The sequence below is a fragment of the Ovis aries genome, chromosome 18 (genome assembly GCF_016772045.2).
Source record: "Ovis aries strain OAR_USU_Benz2616 breed Rambouillet chromosome 18, ARS-UI_Ramb_v3.0, whole genome shotgun sequence".
Classification (NCBI taxonomy): Eukaryota; Metazoa; Chordata; class Mammalia; order Artiodactyla; family Bovidae; genus Ovis; species Ovis aries.
Genome location: NC_056071.1, coordinates 41,746,834 through 41,767,791, shown reverse-complemented (window position 1 = coordinate 41,767,791; position 20,958 = coordinate 41,746,834). Strand labels below are relative to the sequence as shown.

General features: G+C 40.7%; 1 protein-coding gene and 1 non-coding gene across 10 annotated transcripts in view; both read right to left on the bottom strand.

Moving 5' to 3' along the window:
* The window catches only part of NPAS3 (neuronal PAS domain protein 3), a 966,851-nt gene that overhangs the window by 280,980 nt on the left and 664,913 nt on the right, over positions 1-20,958 (bottom strand). The gene's annotated exons all lie outside the window — the stretch shown is intronic.
* On the bottom strand, positions 14,169-14,240 carry TRNAS-GGA (transfer RNA serine (anticodon GGA)). Its single transcript has one exon. It is a non-coding gene; the product is annotated as a tRNA-Ser (tRNA).

The window sequence follows — 20,958 nt, the reverse complement described above, 5'->3', positions numbered from 1 at the left end:
TCTTGTTGCACATCTCCATTAGAGTTCATGGGTGACCAGGTTCACTGTCAATGAGCAGTGAAATTTTGAAAGGAATCTTTTTTTCTCAGCAGTAGGCTTCAACAGGGGCTTCCTAGGTAGCACTAGTGGTAAAGAACTCGCCTGCCAATGCAGGAGACATAAGAGATGCGGGTTCAGTCCCTGGGTTGAGGAGATTTCCTGGAGGAGGACACAGCAACCTGCTCCAGTATTCTTGCCTGGAGAATCCCATGGACAGAGGAATCTGGTGGGCTACAGTATGTAGGGTTGGAAAGAGTCAGACATGACTGAAGCAACTTCGCACACATGCAGGTTTGAACAGTGGGCTTAAAACATTCTTTAAATCATGTTGTAAACAGATGTATTGTCATTCAGGCTGTGTTGTTGCATTTACAAAGCACACGCAGAGTACATTTGGCATAATGCTTAAGGACCCTATGATTTTCATGATGGTAAATGAGCACTGGCGTTAATACCAGCTGCACTAGCCCCTAACAAGAGAGTCAGCCTGTCTTTGAAGCTTTGAAACCAGGCTTTGACTTTTCTTTAGCTATGAAAGTTCTACGTAGCATCTTCTTTCAATAGAATGTTGTTTTATCTACACTGAAAATTTGTTGTTAAGTGTATCCATCTTCATTTATGATCTTAGCTAGACTTTCTGGACAACTTGGTATAGCATCTACATCGACACTTGTTGCTTTACCGTTTGTTTTTATTTCATGTAGATGGCTTGATTTCTTAAGCCTCATGAACCAACCGTGGTTAGCATCAAATTCATCTTCTGTAGCTTCCTCACCTCCCTCAGCCTTCAAAGAAATGAAAAGAGTTAAGGCCTTGCTCTAGATTAGACTTTGGCTTAAGGGGATGTTGTGGTTGGTTTGTCTATCCAGGCCACTGACACTGTCTCCAGATCAGCAATCAGGCTCTTTTGCTTTCTTATCATTCATGGGTTCACTGCAGTGGCACTTTGTTTTCCTTTAAGAACTTTTGCTTTTCATTCACACCTTGACAAACTGTTCAGCACAAGAGGCCTAGCTTTCAGCCTATCTTGGCTTACAACATGCCTTATTCGCTAAGCTTCATCATTTCTAGTTTTTGGTTTAAAATGAGAGATATGTGACTCTTCCTTTCACTTGAACACTTCAGAGGCAATTGTAGGGTTATTAACTGGCCTAATTTCAATATTGTGTCTTAGGGAATAGGGAGGCCTGAGGAGGGGGGAAGAGATGAAGAATGGTGGCTGGTAGAGTAGTCAGACACTAGAGAAGGAAATGACAACCCACTCTAGTTTCATTGCCTGGGAAATCCCATGGACAGAGGAGCCTGGAGGGCTACAGTCTGCGGGGTCACAAAAGAGTCAGACACAGCTCAGCGACTAAACAACAGTCAGAATACACACAAAATTTATCAATTACATTTGCCATCTTATATGGGCACAGTTCTTGGTGCCTGACAACAATTACAATACTAACATGGAAGATCACTGATCACAGATCATCGTAATAAATAGAATGATAAAGTGCGACATGTTGCAAGAATTATCAAAATTTGACACAGAGACACCAAGTGAGCAAATACAGTTGGAAAAATGGCACCAGTAGACTTGCTAGATGAAGAGTTGACAGAAATGTCTGATTTGTAAAAAAGCACAGTATCTTTAAAGTGCAAATATAGCAAAGCACAATAAAATAACTTATGCCTGTATACTCTCTCATTATCCCTGTTTGAGATGAGGAAACTGCAATTATTTAGTTAGCAAGTGGGAGCTGTATGACAGGAACACAAATGCACCCTGTGTTCTATATATTGACTCTGTGGACTTCAGTTTAGTTCAGTTACTCAGTCGTGTCCGACTCTTTGCAACCCCATGGACTTTAGCACGCCAGGCTTCCCTGTCCATCACCAACTCCCAGAGTTTGCTCAAACTCATGTCCATCAAGTCGGTGATGCCATCCAACCATCTCATCTTCTGTCATCCCCTTCTCCTCCTGTCTTCAATCTTTCCCAGCCTCAGGGTCTTTTCCAGTGAGTCAGTTCTTCACATCAGGTGGCCAAAGTATTGGAGTTTCAGCTTCAGCATCAGTCCTTCCAGTGAATACTCAGGACTGATTTCCTTCAGGATGGACTGGTTTTAACTCCTTGCTGTCCAAGGGACTCTCAAGAGTCTTCTCCAACACCACAGTTCAAAAGCATCAATTCTTTGATGCTCAGCTTTCTTTACGGTCCAACTCTCACATCCACACATGATTACTGGAAAAAACCATAGCTTTGATTAGATGGACCTTTGTCAGCAAAGTAATGTCTTTGCATTTTAGTATGCTGGCTAGGTTGGTCATAGCTTTTATTCCAAGGAGTAAGCATCTTTTAATTTCATGGCTGCAGTCACCATCTGCAGTGATTTTGGAGCCCAAGGAAAGAAAGTCTGTCACTGTTTCCACTGTTTCCCCATCTATTTCCCATGAAGCGATGGGACTGGATGCCATGATCTTAGTCTTCTGAATATTGAGCTTTAAGCCAACTCTTTCACTCTGCTCTTTCACTTTCATCAAGAGGCTCTTCAGTTCCTCTTCACTTTCTGCCATAAGGGTGGTGTCATCTGCATATCTGAGGTTATTGATATTTCTCCCAGCAATCTTGATTCCAGCTTGTACTTCATCCATTCCAGCATTTTGCATGATGTACTCTGCATATAATTTATATAGTTTTTTCCAAGTCTGTAGACTTGGACCACATTTTTTCATGGCAGAGATTTTTAACTTTTTGGTAACCAACTGCTACCATTGGCTCTCCTATAGATCTGAGTTCCCAGGGACAGGGGGCAGAGAAATGGTGCTCAGGTTCATGTCCAGAGCAGAATTGGGGCAAAGAGATGGTTGTTATCTTCTCTGATTGTGACCTCAGCCAACAAAAAGAATATAGCAACACTTGACAGTCTGCCAGACATGGGTTAAGCCACACTTTGCTAAATCATAATCTACTGGGTAGATCTCATTCCACAGGGGCAATGTTTTACATAGGTTGATTCCTAGGCAACTCTTCCTCTTTTAACCCAAATAGTGCATATGCATTAATATACTGACAATATACAGAAAAGCAATTCTCCTAAAACCAAACAGTATTGGAAATAAAAATCTAATAGTCCCAGGAAAGCAAGTTGTATTCAAATACTCACCTAGGCAAAAGGGTAAGAGACTGACAGAAAAATCTTTTTTTTCCTTTATTTTAATTGGAGGCTAATTACTTTATAATATTGTGGTGGTTTTTGCCATACATTCACAGGAATCAGCCGTGAGTGTGCATGTGTTCCCTCTCCTGACCCTCCCTCCTCCCTCCCCATCCCATCCTTAGGGTCATCCCAGTGCACCAGCCCTGAGCACCCCTGACAGAAAAATCCAAAAGAATTTAAAGCAAGAATGGATAAAGTTCTAGGTATTGAATCAGCGAGGATATTAATAGTAACAGTTTTTATTTGTACGTTACTATTGAATATACTGTTTTATACTAATTCAGGATTGCTTCCACTACTTCCTCTTCAAGTATAACTGGAAGCAGATGGAAGTGGATATGGGCTAGAGAGAAAACTATCTCTAAGCTTCCTCTGATTCTGTGTTCCAGATGAGAATGGAGAAAGAGAGTGTGCAACAAGATAAAGGATGGAGGAAAGCATTTCCCACTGACGTTCTCTGGCGGCAGCATGCTTTACCTGGCGTGCACACTCATCACTGTACAGACAGGAGGGCACGTGGAAGAGGGGCAAGGAAAGAGAATAAAGAATGCCCAAAGTTGAAGTCTTTCATCCATTTGACGATTTTTGCCTGAGTTCTGTTTACCTTCAAGTAACACCCATCCTCTCAGGTATATGAGAGACGTCAAGGCTGCTGGCTACCCCGTGTTCAGCAAGCAGAGGTCACAGTGTCCTAGAGAGTGTCTCCTGCCTTCCAGGGCTGTGCAAAAGGCCAACACTTCCCTCCCATTGTGTGTGTGTGTGTGTGTGTGTGTGTGTGTGTGTGCCACCAGTTCTTTTCTGTGGGGCAAGTAATCAACTCACTATTTTTATGTTAAATGCCTATCAATGAGAGCCACTGACACTGATTTTTTAAATTCTATCTTTTAAAAAGGTTCTACTGTATAGCACAGGGAAATATATTCAATATCCTGTGATAAACCACAATGGAAGAGAATAGGAAAGTTAATGTACATGTATGTATAACTGGATCACTTTTCTGTACAGAAGATATGAACACAAGATTGTAATCAACTGTATTTTGGGAAATTTTTAAAGAATTCTGCTCTGTTTAGATCTTCAATAAATTCAGTTCTGGGGTTAGATGCTTTACTGAAAGAAGAATTAAGAAAGGGTTCAAAGAAAAGCTGAAAAAATGATTAGATAATTGAAACATAAGACTTTTTATGGAATGGTTAAATGGACGGGATTATTCAGCCTGGAGGAGCCCTGGGGGTGCTGTGAGCTTGGGTGAGGGTCCTCTGCAAAGGCTGGCAGCCAGTCTTTCTGTTTGTGAAGGGCAAATGCAGAATCTGGGTGGGAAAGGAAGCATTCCCTGACACTGTTAGGAACAAAAATGGTGGTTGAGGACATCTGGGCTGCCTCTTGATCGGACATTCTGGAAGGCCAGGTATATATACATTGCCTAGAAGGGTAGCTTAAGAACGACCCAGCCTGAACTTGGGGAGGTTGGGATGGTGGTGAATGAATATGTGTGTGTAACAGCGAGACAGACAGACAAATACTCAATGATGATTCTAGGTTGTGTTCTAAGGTTATCAGGAGAAAGCCATGAAGAGTTTCAGACAACAAAATCGGAACTTGAAACCAAAGTTTCAAAATATACCTCCGCACTCACTTCATCATGACACCAAGCACATGCTTCAGACAAGCATAGTTCAGGGTGAAAGTCAAATGGTAGCACAGTTCAGTGCTACAAAGGGCACTGCCTGCCAGGGCTCTACACTGCCTCAGTGAGATATTCATAATGCTATTACAAAGGAAAAGAAATTAACTGCAGAGGAAAAAAGCTAAACCAGTGCACTCCATTGAGCATGCTGAAATAAACATAGCCACAGGTATCCACGTGGCTGGCAAGAAGGCAGCTACAGCAGACCTGACCTGAACCCAAGAAGTAACTCATGGAGATCTTCAGTCACTCCATGTAAGTACGTGGTGGAGGTTCACATGTGCCAAGTAAGAGACAAGCCCTGGTGTCTGGACAGGGGGCCCTTTCGTTACATTTCACAGGCATTCATTGGGCTCATTCTCATATTATCCTAGAGGTGTTTATTCTTTTCCCCCTTCAGATACGGGGCCACTGGGCTGCTCAACATCCCCTGCACCGTGTGAGGGAGGGAGCCAGTGCTCACAGTCGTGTGTCCTGTGTGTGGAGCTGAGAAATATGTAACCTGTGGGCAATGATCAGCCATTGCTCAGATAGTTTAATTATCCAACTATTTAAGAACCAGGTCTCTATCCAACCCCAGCTTGTCACAGCATTAACCGCTCTTGCCAATATTACAGCTTTAAGCGGCATTTACTCTGTTGGTGAACACAGCGTGTGGTAAAATGATTTAACATCATGAATAAACACATATGCTTCCTTAGGTCCAAATTTTAGAAGTGACAGACCCATTTTCTGGTCCATGGTTTAATGGACTAGAAACAAACGAAAAGGTGCATTGTTTACTATGCATGAACAAATCGCTCCATGGCAGCAAGTGAACTTTTTGATATCAAGTACTGAGTACTGCACTTAGAACTGCCATCCCATTGTTAACCTGTGTGCGTGCCCACACACTATTGCACACACTTCTAAACACACCCCAGTGGTACTTCTTTGATGGCCGGAAACATACATAAGTACACAACTGGTTGATAATGGGGGGTCCAATACTAAAAGGTAAAGAAGGAATCCTGAATAGGAAGAAGATAAACACATTAAGCTAGAGCTTAATAAAGTGATGTTACTCTGGACAGCAACAGAGAGAAGCACCAATAGGTCTCTACTGAAAAAAAATAAAAACCAAAACACAGTATGTAACTTGCATGCCTGGCTCCCTTAGCTTGGCAGTGGTGTCCTCTAGCTGGCATGCTGCCCCAGCAGACAGACACGTCATTTTACTTTTTGTCTTGTTCCCATTTTATGTTTACATTTTATTTTCTCATTCCCTTCGCCGAATCCCCCTGCTCCTAGTTTCTAGCTTGGTGTTTACAGAGACCTGTATTAGAATCAGGGAGGTTGAACGGACCCCATTTTTTTTCTCTTCTCTGGTAATGTCCATTCTTTTTTTTTTTCCTCTTCCCAGAGAATAGATAAGTTTACCCAGAAAATAAAAAGCTAATACAACATTGTGCTCATCAACAAAAGTATGTCTTGTTGTAGCCAGGAATAAGTTAATAAAACAGGGAAAAGGCTTAGTGGCTTAAAAATAGGCTCCTTGGGGTTATGAAGGAACAATGTTGTTTTTTCTTCCCAGCGTGCAAGGATTTAATTAAGTGATAACAGTCACCTTGGGGTGGCTGCACAAGGCAATAATATCTAGGTGAAGAAAAATGCTGAAGAGAGTTGAGTACAGTCAATTTATCTTCAGAGAAGGCAATAAATGAACAAAGCATAGGTATTGGGCTGATTGTTTTGCAATGTTTCCATTACTGATAAGCATCAAAAAAAAAAAGAGAGAGAGAGAACAGATTTGTTATTTTCCGTTTCTGCAATGTATTAAATACAGAGAAAGGAAATGAAAAAATTGCTGTGAGGTCACATCCTCACATTCTAATCATAAACAGTTTGGTAATTATTCAAGCTAAACATAGAACAAGGGAATTTTCCTGTTGACACAAAGGATGGGAACACAGCCGAGTCGTGTATTTATAAGCAAATATACAGAACTTGGACATTTCTGTTCTGCCAAAAAGAAGGAAAGAAATTGTAAAGTGGTGAGGGCAGAGTGAGGCTGGGTTGGCAAGCAGTCTCAGAAGCAGCAGACTTGTCGTGCCAAAAGGTCAGATTTGGGGGATTTTTTTGAGAACTTCAGGGGAGTTGCTACAGGAAGCATTATAACCAGGCACAAAGAACATCCTAACAACCAACCAACCAACCAAAGAAAGACAAATGCCAAGACAGTGCCATCATCAGCCCTGCATAATATTCAGAAATAACAATAAGGTTAGGATAAGATCACCGGAAACTCAGACCAGCAGAGAATGTTAATGACAGAAACATAGTATTTGTGCTCAGCGGGAAGGCTGACGCAAGGCAAGGTTTGAATCAAGTGAGTGTAAATACTTAGCGGATAAAGCCAACAGGTTACTTTGACTTCTTTGTTATTTTGAGGTATGGGGGTTTGGGGGACTGGTAAAAATATTAGGAAGGTTTCCTTTTTTCTAGAAACAAGAATGACAGCCAGACAAACCCTGCAAGTACCCTGCTTAAGTTTCTCAAGGGTAGATCTCTAAACACCCTGCCAGATTAATTAATTGTAACACTGCCTGTGCTTGAGAGAAGGAAAATGAGGCACTAGGGCTCACTGTACCTTGTCTGAGACCACTCAACCTGTTCGCCTTACAGGTTTGATCCCTAATTCCCACACCCCTTGTCGACTTAATTGCCTTCTTGGAGACTGCATCACCTCCCTCTCGAGTTCAGATTCCTCTCTCTTCAATTTCCGTGGTGATCAAAAAAATCTTGCCCTCGACCCCTGTCTTCCGCTCCCCCCTTCTATGGATCCAAACATCCCCTTCCTTCACTGCAAAGTGGATCCGACAGGGCAGTAGGCTTGGGTCCTCTGGTTCTGGGTGGGTTGGCCCGTGCAGACAGCAGTGCAGGGAACATGCAGGAGGAAGCCGGAGACAGCCAGGGGAAGGGAAGGGTCTCTCCAGCACCATCTCTTCCCTTGCCCACGTCTCCCTGAGCACTCATGAACTCCGTTGCCCCCCTCCTTCTGCGGGATACACACAGCTTAAGAGTTGACGAGGTGATGCTTAAGGTTGCCCACATAAGGCAAACAGTAAACAGCTCTTAAGAAAGATAAGATCACTAATGCTTTGTCACAGAAATTATATGAATTGATAGGCCACACTTACAAATTATCGAGTGTTGGGGTGGGTAACTGAATTTTTCAAGAAAAAAATATAATTTCTCACAATTGTTATGGTGGGTAGTGCTAAATTATCTTAAGAATGCATTATAAGGGAATGCTTTGCAACTGATGTTTCTCAAGAAAAGAATTTTATCAAGTACATAACCAGAGGCTGAATTTAGGAGTAATAGGGTTCCATTCTCCTAGGTGTCCCATCTTTTCCAGATAGTTGTCAGTGCTTGCTAAGAATAGAAGTAAAAATAATTCTCATAGGTCCTATGTCAAGGGCTTAGGTGACAGGTCCCTCTGTGACAGGAGATTTTAATACTAGATGACTGGGGGGTTCCTGTTGACAGCTGTCCAAGACAGAAGACTAGAAGAGCCAAACCGTTTAAGGAATTATTTACTCCTCCATTCCAAAGAGATTTGTAAACTGCTGAGTGCAGGAATGTTGGGGCCTTATATTAGCTTTTGGTTAGGGCCTTCCTGAAGGAGGGCATGGCAACCCACTCTAGTATTCTTGCTTGGAGAATCCCATGGACAGAGGAACCTGGCTGGCTGCAGTCCATAGGGTTGCAGAGAGTCAGACATGACTGAAGTGACTTAGCAGGCATGCATGCACAGGCTAACAACACAACTGAGCAGGGACAGAGAGGCCTGACTCAAGCCATATTCCTCTGAGCAAAGTGAGATTCTCTAGATCCTTTTGATTTTATATTATTTAAATGCGAATATTATTATATTAACATTTGCTGGTGTTATCCTGTGTTTATAGATTTTAACTATCTGGTCCTTCTGGATCCTGGGGCTGTCACTCTCTCTTGGGCCTAATATCTAGGGACAGTATAGGAAGCACTGAGTAGGATAAAGATGACCAGTTAGCACTGACGACACTACCTAAATACAGGAGTATTTTTGGTTGTTCAAACTGACACAAAAAAAGACCAATCTGTTCATTTCCTTCCCACATAGCTCAGTTGGTTAAGAATCTGCCTGCAATGCAAGAGATCCCAGTTCAATTCCTGGGTTGGGAAGATCCCCTGGAGAAGGGATAGGCTACCCACTCTAGTATTCTTGGGCTTCTCTTGTGGCTTAGCTGGTAAAGAATCCACCTGCAATGCGGGAGGCCTGGGTTCGATCCCGGTTGGGAAGATCCCCTAGAGAAGGAAGGGCTACCCACTCCAGTATTCGGGCCTGGAGAATTCCATGGACTGGATAGTCCATGGGGTCACAGAGTCAGACACGACTGAGAGACATTCACTTTCATTCATTTCCTGGTGTTCAAATAAAACCTGGTCTGATAGGCTTATGGCCCATGTCATCACAACCTGAAGTTCGTCATGACCCAGGGAAGGTCACGGGAATACGAGACCACTTGACCTGTCTCTTGAGAAATCTGTATGCAGGTCAGGAGGCAACAGTTAGAACTGGACATGGAACAACAGACTGGTTCCAAATAGGAAAAGGAGTATGTCAAGGCTGTGTATTGTTGCCCTGCTTATTTAACTTATATGCAGAGTACATCATGAGAAACACTGGGCTAGATGAAGCACAAGCTGGAATCAAGATTGCCGGGAGAAATATCAATAACCTCAGATATGCAGATTACACTACCCTTATGGCATAAAGTGAAGAACTAAAGAGCCTCTTGATGAAAGTGAAAGATGAGAGTGAAAAACCTGTCTTAAAGCTCAACATTCAGAAAACTAAGATAGGGCATCCGGTCCCACCACTTCAAGGCAAATAGATGGGGAAACAGTGGAGACAGTGACAGACTTTGTTTTTTGGGGCTCCAAAATCACTGCAGATGGTGATTGCAGCCATGAAATTAAAAGACTTACTCCATGGAAGGAAATTTATGACCAACCTAGACAGCATATTAAAAAGCAGAGACATTACTTTACCAACAAAAGTCCGTCTAGTCAAGGCTATGGTTTTTCCAGTAGTCATGCATGGATGTAAGAGTTGGACTATAAAGAAAGCTGAGCACTGAAGAACTGATGCTTTTGAACTGTGGTGTTGGAGAAGACTCCTGAGTGTCCCTTGGACTGCAAGGAGATCCAACCAGTCCATCCTAAAGGAGATCAGTCCTAAATGTTCATTTTTAGGACTGAGGTTGAAGCTGAAACTCCAATACTTTGGCCACCTGATGCGAAGAGCTGACTCATTGGAAAAGACCCTGATGCTGGGAAAGATTGAAGGTGGGAGGAGAAGGGGACGACAGAGGATTAAATGGTTGGATGGCCTCACCGACTCAATGGACATGAGTTTAGGCAAACTTCGGGAGTAGGTGATGGACAGGGAGACCTGGTGTGCTGAAGTCCATGGGGTCGCAAAGAGTCAGACACAGCTGAGTGACTGGACTGAACTGCACTGAATGGAGGGAAGCTGAAAGCTTTGCTAAACACGTGGCTGCGGCTAACCAGCCAGCTCAAGACTCCCACTGCTAATGCGGAGCCCCAGCACTGTGCTCTGTGGCTATAGCCTTTGCACACTTAGTGTTTCCACCTATGAGTGCTCTGCTTGGCACAGGCATCTTGATTCACTCTTGAGGTCACTGTTTTTCCTGTCCAATATCAAGTGGGTTCCTCCTCTCTGGACAGCAGTGCCTTCACAGTGGACTTCTGGGAGTGGGTGTAATTGACTGAGGAGTTAGTGACTCCATGAATTACTCTGTCTGACTGAGAAGGATCTGCTCATAGATGGGATCAAAGTTGGGTGTTCCTTTATGCGTCCCTCTCTCAACTGCATTGCTCATTTAGCATCTTCATCATCACCTATGATGCTCTCCCCCAAAGTGAGCCTTTAAAGTAAGACTGATGACCTTACCAGCATATAGACTTAATATTCAAAGAGGCTTTGGTTCACATATAAGGAAACTGCAATTCCAATTAATGCCCATTCATCTATGAACTAGCCATCCTCTTAACTGGCCTATTGAATGTTTATGCCTGTGTTAAAATCTCTATTTACCACCTTACTATTAACAATAATACACCCTAGGAACTTTTGTCTATTTGAACATGTCAAAGTAAAACACTGATATGTTTAGTTTTTATCCTCAAAAGTGAAGTGGCTGGTACATTCTAATGTGCCCTAAATTAGGGCAGCTGCCATCAGCTAAATATACAAATGATTAAACAAAGAACAGAACTATTAAAGCAGACAAAATCTACTCATTTATTGATGTTAAGCAAGCAGAAGAAATAAATTCCAAGTATTTTAGCCATAGAAGATTAAATTTTCTTCTGGGGTATGGAAACACTGTGTATGTAGAGGGAGAAGATACACACCATCATATTTACTCACTATTTCTATCATATATATTAATTTCCAATTCATGCTCATTATGACCATGTGAAATAGTTCTAGGGCTTTCCTGTATTTTCATAATACAGGAATACCACTGATGTATTAAAGCAGCTTAGGAAAAAAAATAGACTGGTAATTGGATAGACAGTCAGGCAAATGTCCATCAATTTCTTTTTCAGATAGATGGATAACTGAATTTTCTAGATACTGTGTTAGCCACACATATGTAATATCTTTTAGCTGAACTTTTAGGTCCATCTTTCGGGTGGAATTCGAAATCACCATTTCATTCTATTGGAAACAATAGAAAAAATTAGGCTCCATCTTTTATTTACTCTGAAATCTTATCTTTTTACCATAACTGAAAGTAGAATTTTAAAAGTGTAACAGCAGGAACCTTCAAAGCACATAAAATACCAATGAGAACCAGTTTCCAAACAGACAGCATCCAAAGCTTGCATTATAGCCTCAGTTTTATCCTTGGCGCTTAGCCTTGAATCTTCCATTAGTGCTGATGGGAAGTGCATAGCTAAAGCCCATGCATCAAGGTGAGAAAACAGTCCTTGGTATTAGTTCTGACTCCAGTGTTATAACACAAATCATGATAATATTTCTGTATCTCCGCATTTCATTGGGAAAAATACAGTGTAGCACTCTGTGCTCTCCTAAGTTATGACTCCATTCCTCTACTCTTTATGATTATTACCATATTCCATATATAAAATAGAGATATTTTAATAATATTTTAAACAAAAGTTTTTAATAAATAATCATTGTAGCAGTGTTGAGCCTATCAATGGAGATCTTTTTTTAAAATTACAAATAGGCATTTAATATTATTATGGTCTCAATAGAGGTGCATCCCGACCCTCACTTTACATGTTTATGAACCGAATCTCTCTCAGGGGATCTTAACATTCCACAACTGCCATGGACCACGACCAAGATCAGGTCACAATCCTGCTCATCTCAGGTCTAATGACGAACTCATTAGCATGACTGGGGCTTAGCTCAGCTGCTTCAAAGAAGCTGTGTAACAGGGCCAAGGTCAGGAGCCTGAGGCCTCAGATGAGCACTTTCACTGTGTTCTGCAGCCAAAGAAGAGTGTTCTGTGTCCCTAACCCTGAGCACTGGGCTCTGAACACATATTCTCAGTCACAGGGGGAGGACAGGGCAGGGGAGCATGGGTGAGTCCCCAGACTTATTAACTCTGATAGGAAAATAGGCCAAGCTATAGGGCTTCCTGGTGGCTCAGACGGTAAAGAATCTGCCTGCAATGCAGGAGACTTGGGTTCGATCCCTGGGTTGGGAAGATCCTCTGGAGAAGGAAATAGCAACCCCCTCCAGTATTCTTGCCTGGGAAATTCCATGGACGGAGGAGCCTGGCGGGCTAAGGTCCGTGGAGTCACAAAGAATCAGATATGACTAAGCAACTAACACACACATATGCCCTGAAGAAGCAGATTTTTGCGAATGAAAGACAGAATTTTGCTTTAATTAATAGTGGAGAAATTTAATCCTAAGTGGAAAAATTTAAGTGTGTTCCAGGGACCTTTCAATAATGGCAAAATGCAATCTTCTTTCAACGTTAAGAGTAATTCATCTTCATTATAGAAGAATTAGTGTGCAAATAAGCAAAATTAGGGACTACAAATCACCTGTAATCCAGAGATAAATTTTATTAATTTATCTAGACATGTTAATTAATTATTTATTAAATATTTATTAAATAACTATTATGTTGCTTAACTGACCTAGCTTTGAGGGACCAAAGATAGTATGAACCAGACAGAAATAACCTGTTTTTCCTCATGAAATTTAAAGTCTCTACATGTACATTTTTATAAGACACCTTTCTAGTTACTCTGCTCTGTAGACTGATATGGAAGTTATTCAACCAAAAGGTTTGCTGGCCTTATATCTGCTCTGTGTCTCACCTCGTAGCAGTTTCACTCAACTATTCCTTTTACTGCCTCTTATGATGCTAAACTTCATATTAATCTTTACTCAAACTTGGAGGCCATCTAGAAAGGCATGTGTCAAAGGATGCTGCACTAGAATTATAGTGAAAAGAGAGATTTCAAAATCATGAAGAGGTCTTTATCCAGATTTTTTTCAGTAAGTGCTAATTTTAATTTCTGTCTGTCTGTGTATATGTGTGTGTGTACACATATATATATATATATAACCTATAGATATATAGATTATACATGTATGTATGTATATATATATCATCTCATATACATAGTTCCCATTATAGAATTTGAATAAATATTTCACTTGGCTTTGCTCACTATACCAAAAAGACTTAGATGGTATCTTTTCATAATGACAAAGCATATGGAATAATGTTTTACTCTGATTTTTAGTTCTTTTCAAAATCTTTCATTGAATCTTGTGAGAAGAATATTAAATGCTATTGTTACTCCTTGCTATGCGCTCATCTTATGACAAGCATTCTGTCTCATGGCTCCAGAAAAGCCACAGTACCTGTTCTGGAAAGAGTTGAGGTGGCTCCACCCAAACGCAGCGGCATGGCAAGGTTCCTCTGCCCGCTGTGCCCATGGGAGTCCCTGCTTAGAGTATGCTCCGGAGTTTACAGCCAAAGTGAAAGAAAGTGAAAGTGAAGTTGCTCAGTCGTGTCCGACTCTTTGCGACCCCATGGACTGTAGCCTACCAGGCTCCTCCATCCATGGGATTCTCCAGGCAAGAGTACTGGAGTGGGTTGCCATTTCCTTCTCCAGGGGATCTTCCCGACCCAGGGATCGAACCAGGGTCTCCTGCATTCCAGGCAGACGCTTTAACCTCTGAGCCACCAGGGAAGCCAAGCACCCACAAAATCCTTAGAGAGTGCACACTACATGGTCATGGAGGACACACTGGTCACTTTTGCCTTACTTGTTTATTTTCAGAAAGAAGGAAAAAAGTACTAGATTCCTAGTATAAAGAAATTAAATCACCACTTGGAGGTTTCCAAAAAAGAACTTAAAGATTTCAGCTCTACATATTCAAGAGGCTGGAGACACTTTCTTGGTTATTTTCCCTTGTGGACTTCTTACCTGAAAAGTGATAGGTAAAACCATGGTTGGGAAATACTAGTCCACTCAAAACTGTATTCTGGTCACATTCCTGACTTCTCAAACTGGGCCCATTCTGGAGTCAGTTTTTAACTGTTTCTCAAGGTCACTTTGGCTGATGATTCCAGCAGGCCACGGTTTGAATACAGAAAAAGTACTGATATAAGGAATATTTTCTATTGCTTTGTGAAACAGTAAGAACCACACACAGCAGAAATCTGCAAGTGTTCTTACTCATTTGGTTATACTGGTCAATAATAGTTAACAGGCAGGACATTACTTCTCCCTGCAGATTTTATATTCGATTATGACAGTGAATGTAATGAAATAAATGTTCTCATCATGGTATCTAGCTGAGTGAGGAGATTTGGTAACATTAAGGTAAAGAGTATAGCTGTTTAAAAGAATAATATGCATTATTATATGGGGCAGAATACCATGCAAAATTTACTTAAGAACAAAGAGCTCATCTCTTAATTCATAGATACCTAGTAGTTTAAAAAGTTCCACATGAAGTCTCACTGAAGGTGAAAACAGAATAATATAAGAGAAGAATGGAACCAATATTTTCACTCTCTTATTGAATTTTAATCTTATTGAGATGGTAGGATCTGAAATATACATATACACTTATATATACACACACACACATATATACACACATATAGCATATAGTATGTGCCTATATATATGTATCAATGTATAGAATAAAATCCTATAATTTGATTTTAAATCCAACAATATGTCTTGGCCAACATTTCATGTCAGTAGATAATATAATATACTACAATACATCTAACCATTCCCCCGTTTGAAGGTGATTTCAAAAGAGTATGGGACAATTATATGAAATACTGCAATGGATTCTTTAAGATTTCTATAATTTAATATTTTAAAAATGGGATTACTTGATTAATTCTAACAGAAGCTGTCAAATTGCCTTTTTTTTTTTTGCCAAATTGTTTACAAGAAGGTATTAGAATTATGCAGTCTCATCAAGAGTAAAAGAGAGTGTCACTTCCCCCACATTTCCACCAACGTTTGATATTATCAGTCTTAGACAATCTCAAAAGCAAAAACTTTAAGTGCTTTTCTATGTTTATTTGGTGGCATTCTCATTCATATCCTTCAACTATGTTCTAACAGAACATTGGCCTTCTCCATGAACTGTTGGGCCTCTTTATATAGTTTGGATATTGATGCTTTGTTTCTATGTGTTGAAATATTTTCTATGAGCCTCTGATTTGTCTGTTAACTTTATTTGTGCTCTCTTTCATTATCTATAATTCACATTTTTAAAGTAATCCCCTCTGCAGTCTTTTATGATTCCTGGGTTTCTTTTCTTAGGAAGCCCTTCTCCACCATGAAAAAATAAAAATGTTTTCTTCTATTCATTCTTATGTTTACAGTTGTATTTATTATGTTTAGTTCCTTAACTCTTGAATTAAAGAATTAAGAAACACTGTTTAATGCATTTCTGAGGTTTTGCAAGAAAACATACCCCTTGTACAATTTGATATTTTAAATAACTCAGTATTATTTTTAAAGTCTGTTTTTAAAGTGTAAGCATGGGTTTCAAGGACTCTGGACCAACAAAATTGGGGAAGCCACTTAGACAAGAGAAGGCTACTTCTTTTCCTGAGACAGAATGAGTAAATCTTAGTTTATGACTGTTTTTAGGAGCAAAAGGCTTGCTACACTACAGCAAAAGAAGTTTTCAAAGGGTAGAAACAGAATAATACCACTTCTGTATATTATTCCCAGGGCTGACCATAGTAGAGACTAACAGGATCTATGCAATTACTTTATTTACTTTAGATTTCTGATAACTAAAAATTTGCACAGAAATAGATAACCTCCCGAATTGGAGAGGCCTGAGTTCAAGGCCTGGGTTCAGCCACTTATGAACCCTATGCTGCTAAGTCACTTCAGTCGTGTCCGACTCTGTGTGACCCCAGAGATGGCAGCCCACCAAGCTCCCCCATCCCTGGGATTCTCCAGGCAAGAACACTGGAGTGGGTGCCATTTCCTTCTCTAATGAATGAAAGTGAAAAGTGAAAGTGAAATCACTCAGTCGTGTCTGACCCTCAGCCACCCCATGGACTACAGCCTACCAGGCTCCTCCGTCCATGGGATTTTCCAGGCAAGAGTACTGGAGTGGGGTGCCATTGCCTTCTCCGACTTATGAACCCTATAAACTTGGGCAAGTCCTTTTTTCCCTCTGAACTGGGTCTTTTATTTATGGAACAGAGCCAACACCTGTCCTCACAGGGTTAAATGAAATACCATAGATCAGTCTCCCAGAGCAATCTGCCGCATCCCAAGAATTTGTTTTGTCTCCTATTTACTGACGCTTCCTTCCTCAAACTCATGTCACAGCAGCTCTGGGAGAACCTGAAAGAGGTTGTACATTTTCCTGCAAGGCAGAGAACATTCAACCTGCACTTAATAGAAGAGTTGACTATGGCTGGAACAGAGGCAAGAGAGAGAGACCAAAGGAAAAAGGAATTGAGACTGGGTCAGAGGTTTTCTCGAAAAAGGAAATAAACTTTTTAAAAGATAAAAAGATTGGAAATTCAATAATAGAGTTGACTTATTCTACAATGATTTCTTTTTTATTAGTCCTTTTAGCCTGGAATTTTGATCTGAATTGAATTTTAGTCATGATGTGTATTGGCTATAACTGAGACTCTGAATGACCTTGCCTGAACAAAAGTCGAGAACTGGATACACAGCTGAGATTTTTCTAACACTTGCAAAGATAAATTAAGACAGAGAACACAACAAATGGCCCAGTTAAAACAGGCAAGATACCAGAGTAGCCAATACTTCACTTATAAACACAGCCAAAGGTCACTAGCCATCAGCAAAATGCAAATTAAAACCATGAGATACCACTACATACCTATTAGAAGAAACTAAAATTAAAAAAAAAAAATTACTGACAATCCCAAGTGCTGACAAAGATACTGAGCTACACACACTTTTGGCAGAGACGCAAAATGCTACTGCCGTTCTGGGAAACAGTTTGGTTGTTTCTTAAAAGTTAAATACATGCTTACCATATGACTGTGCGATCCTACTCCTACATATTTAGCCTAGACAAATGACAATATATGTTCAAACAAAATCCTGCGCCTGCATGTCTATAACACCTCTATTCATCAATGCCAAAAAATGGGATCGACCCAAATGCCCTTCAGTGGGACAATGTATAAACTCTGGTACAACTATACAATGGAATCTACTTAACAATACAAAGAATGACTTGCTGATATAAATATCAAGTGCATTATGCTATGTGAAAGAAAGCAGTCTCAAAAGGTTACAGACTGTACAATTCCATTTATATGTCATTGTCATGAAGATAGAAATACAGTGAAGGAGAACAAATCAGTGAGTTTGGAGTAAAGGAGGAGTCTGATAAACAGGGAGGGTGTGAGGACATTTTTTGTGGTGATGGTTACATAAATTTCAACGTGTTAAAACTCATGGGAATGCACACAAAAAGATTGTTTTGCTATGTTATTTTTTTAATTAAAAAGAATGAAAGTATAACCTATTTTAAGATTCAAACATCCTTCAGTGGGATGGAATGAGTTCTCTTACATATAGAATGGTCCTTCCAACTGTTAATAAAAGGTACCCTTTCTCAAGTGCCTTTACATGTATGAAAGAATAATAATAAAAAAGCAGAAAACACCCTCTTCTGTTTGTGTGTTTACTGAACCAATTTCATCCTCCTCTACTGGTTAGAGCTACCATTCTTCTATACAGGGAACACTCTCTATGCTTTTCGAGCATCCTGCAAGGAACCACGGGCAGTCCTTCACCCCACCCTGACCACCACCTTATTTGGAGCTGCTAAATGTCAGATCACCAGAAGCTAGCTGGTTACAGAGTCTTTGCTCTTTTAGTAACAGCTCAGTTACTACCATGATACAACCTCTTCTTCCTCCACGCTCCCATTCTCTATTTTCTTTTTTGGAACAAGTTGTCTTTAACCCTTGGACCCAATTTGAAGGCAATGGAAATAATTAAGACTGACATTTCTAGGGTTAAACGTCAAGTAAGAGAAAGAGCTGAAAAAGGAAATTCCCCAGCTTCTTAGTAATGAAAAGCTGAGGGTATACCTTCTGTGGCTGTCTGTGAGATGCTTTCACATCCATGTGTCAAGGGTTTTTCAAACTGACAACTTGCAAATTTGAAATACAAAAATGCCCAAAGCGATATTTTAGTGGCTCAGGGAAACTCTTGTATGGGAAAAAGAATTCTAAAGTGAAACGTCTCTTGAAATCACACAGGGCCTGACCACGATACTCTAATTATGCTAATTGCTTCAATGCCCTTGCTTTATTTATGCTGAGCAGCTAAGATAAATAAAGGAAAATTGCTTTGGATCTAACTGTATTCATATCAGAATGCAAACTAGCCTGTGTTTGTTATGTGATTGCTGATCTGTTTACACTAAATTCTGCAGGTAATTGCAGTTTTGATTGCACATTTATTTCTAGCTGCACAGGTCCCAGGACTAGGTCTGTCTGTTTTTATAATTAAACCGTTTTGTAATATCTAAACTCACTAAAGAGAAAAATGATGCTTTAAGAATTTACATATTTTATGCATTAAATATAATACTTTGGTGAACGGTGACAAAAAGGAAAAAAAAAGTATGTTTACCACTAAAAAAAAAAAAATTGGACAGCATGTTCTGGATTTGAAGAAATTCGAGACATCTGTTCCAAGGCCTGTTCACAGAATGGGACAGATGCCCGGCGCATCCCTATAATCTGTTCTTCAACACATAGTTTTTGAACTTTCAGTCGCAACTTTCATATTAGTTAAATATGTTAATAGAACATGCTGCCACTTGGTGATTCCTAAGACAATAGAATAATATTTTAGACCCAGTGTAACGGCTGTGTTCTCTGTCTCTTGTTCAGAAGCTAAAGCTTCACAGAGCTGACAAGGTCTTTGTTTTCTGTTCTAGACCAATCTTCCCAGGGTGTTCACTGTGGTCCCCGGTCTTAGCTTAGAATTCAATTTTGATTTACAGCTTCCTTTGGATTTCATCCACAGCTAACATTCTTTGAGGAAGACACACACACACACACACACATACACACACACCCACCCACCTACCCAACAGCTAACATTCTTTGAGGAAGAAACACACACACACACACACACACACACACACCTTTCTCCTATTTAGGATGCCCATGACTCTCACATCACAAATGTGAAACAATTGATAAGCCACCACTACCAACAGAGGATGGTGTCATCTTTGCAATGCTTCTTCATTCATCACCAAATTCTGAAATAGTAATTCAGTCTGCTTTACTTAATGGAAAAGTTAATATCAGTCTATACAGACTAGCCCGCAAATCTTAACCTAGGTTTCGCTCATGACAAATCCACTAATATGAGCTTATTTTGTCTAAAATACCCGGAGGCATGTTCTCAATAAATATAGGCTAGTTTTAGTACTCTGAAGATATCTCTGGCCTTCTTCCTTCCTTGGGGAAGATAAAGGAAGTTGGAGAAAATGTTAAGACACTCAAAGCTGCCATGAGACCAATACAATTTTCTTAACATGAACAGAAAATTGTCATGACACCATAGTGGCTGGAGCAAATGGGGAGGATCATGGCCACTGAAGTATCTTCAGAGTCATCCATCATTCCAAAAAAAAAAAGTCTCACTTATATACTGAATTATTCATAATTTCTGGAGAAGGCAATGGCACCCCACTCCAGTACTCTTGCCTGGAAAATCCCATGGACGGAGGAACCTGGTGGGCTGCAGTCCATGGGGTCACATAGAGTCAGACACGACTGAAGCGACTTAGCAGCAGCAGCAGCATTCATAATTTACCCTGTGTAGTTCTGTTGTTGGAAAAGGCAATGGCAACTCACATTGGTACTCTTGCCTGGAAAATCCCATGGACGGAGGAGCCTAGTAGGCTGTAATCCATGGGGTTGTAGAGTCGGACACGACTGAGTGACTTCACTTTCACTTTTCACTTTCATGCACTGGAGAAGGAAATGGCAACCCACTCCAGTGTTCTTGCCTGGAGAATCCCAGGGGCGGGGGAGCCTGGTGGGCTGTTCTCCACGGGGCTGCACAGAGTCGGACACGACTGAAGTGACTCAGCAGCAGCAGCAGCAGCAGCAGTTGTGTTGTTCCAGGTGGAGATGTGAGGAAACGGGTAGAATGAGAAACCTGAAGTCAGGCAGCTCTGGATTTGAATGTAGGCTGCTTCCTCTCAGCTCTCTGACTTGGAAAAACCTCAAGGAAAAGTTGACTGCCTCTGACCTTCAGATTCTTGGGTGTCCCTACAAGGCTGTTGTGACAATCAATGATGTGACTTGTGGCCACCATTCAGTAAGGCGCATGGCCCTCAATAATTATCAGTTGTCGCTGGATCAGAAGTTTAGAAACTGGACTGGTTTTCCAA